At 43.0% G+C, this 1322-nt stretch overlaps 1 protein-coding gene across 1 annotated transcript in view; it reads right to left on the reverse strand.

Annotated features, from left to right (window-relative positions):
* The window catches only part of LOC117939540 (1-phosphatidylinositol 4,5-bisphosphate phosphodiesterase delta-4-like), a 22155-nt gene extending 21137 nt beyond the window's left edge, over positions 1–1018 (reverse strand). Inside the window, exon 1 of the mRNA XM_034864977.1 lies at positions 1014–1018. The gene's annotated coding sequence lies outside the window, so the exon portion shown is untranslated. The remainder of the gene's footprint in view (positions 1–1013) is intronic.
* Between the last annotated feature and the right edge of the window lie 304 nt (positions 1019–1322).

Raw genomic sequence — 1322 nt, forward strand, 5'->3', positions numbered from 1 at the left:
TATATATATATATATATATATATATATATATATATATATATATTATTGATATATAATAGTATATTATTTTTATTGTCAACATATGCATTGCTTACAATATCTCAAAAAACTAAACATTAAGTGCCATATTACATTTGTTTTAAAGAAAACATTTTCTAAAATAATTTCAATAATCTAAAACTAAGGAAAACATTAAACATACATAAACGTTACTATCATTCAGTACTACGAGGATTTTAGTAATCGAGTTATTCCAGTTACTCGAGGAATCGTTTCAGCCCCATTACAGTGGCCATTTAAATGGAAAATACTATCTATGAGGGCTACAGTGATATTTTCTCTGGTAGTCCATCAAACAACCCAACGAACAAAGAAAGCTCCTCGAACCAGATATCTGAGGTGACATTTATTGTCACCTCAGCATCAGCGGCCTCGCCGCGCTCAACAGATGGCGAGCACCCCTCTCTTCACCCAACCATCGCTGGACGGTCCTCAGTTATCTCCAGAGCCGAGAGAGAGCGAGAGAGAGAGAGAGAGAGAAAGACCCCTCTCACAGCCACTCAGGAAGTTTCTGAATCCCCCGACTGTAAAGTGTCTACAACCAGCAACGGCTGCTTCTTATTTTTAAATATCCTCTCCATGAAAAACAAAAAGCATAAAATGAAGCGCTGGAAGTTTCAAACAGATGTATAGTTCCCTCTGTTATTAGATTTCTAACCGTAAAGAACCGACGGACTACCAAAGCTCCATTCATTTTGAGGTTTTCATTCTCCCAGATACATGATTGACTTCCACTTCAAATCTGTGTCTATGATAAACAGAAATGAAAAAGCAAAGCAGAAACAAAGGAAGTCAGATCCTTGAGGAGAAAGAAAAAGACTCAGTAGTCTGTCCATGCAGCGCTGCAGACACACCACCAGGCAGAAAACTCGACGGAGGATACCTCTGCGCTCACAGCGTCGCTTCCTCCTCCTCCGGCCCCCCCGGCAGCGGCGGTGGATCACGCAGCAGACGGCAGCGGCGTCCGGCAGCAGAGCCATCACTAATCTGGCCCCTGCAGGCGCTCAGCATGCACTCAGAGTGGACGTCCACAGACGGCGGAGAGCACAGACAGAGCTGTTGCCTCATTGGCTGGCAGATAAATAAATATGCTGCAATGTCTCTTCCTTCCCCTCTGAGCTGGGAGGAACTTGGCGTCAGGCGCGCAAAAAACAATACATTAAAGTGTCGAAATACACAAAAACAAATGCCAAAAATATAGTCTAAAAAAGCGTTAAAACCCCCACTACGTTGGACAGACGAGGGGAGGCAGCGGGGGAGAA

This window comes from Etheostoma cragini, chromosome 24 (assembly GCF_013103735.1).
Source record: "Etheostoma cragini isolate CJK2018 chromosome 24, CSU_Ecrag_1.0, whole genome shotgun sequence".
NCBI lineage: Eukaryota > Metazoa > Chordata > Actinopteri > Perciformes > Percidae > Etheostoma > Etheostoma cragini.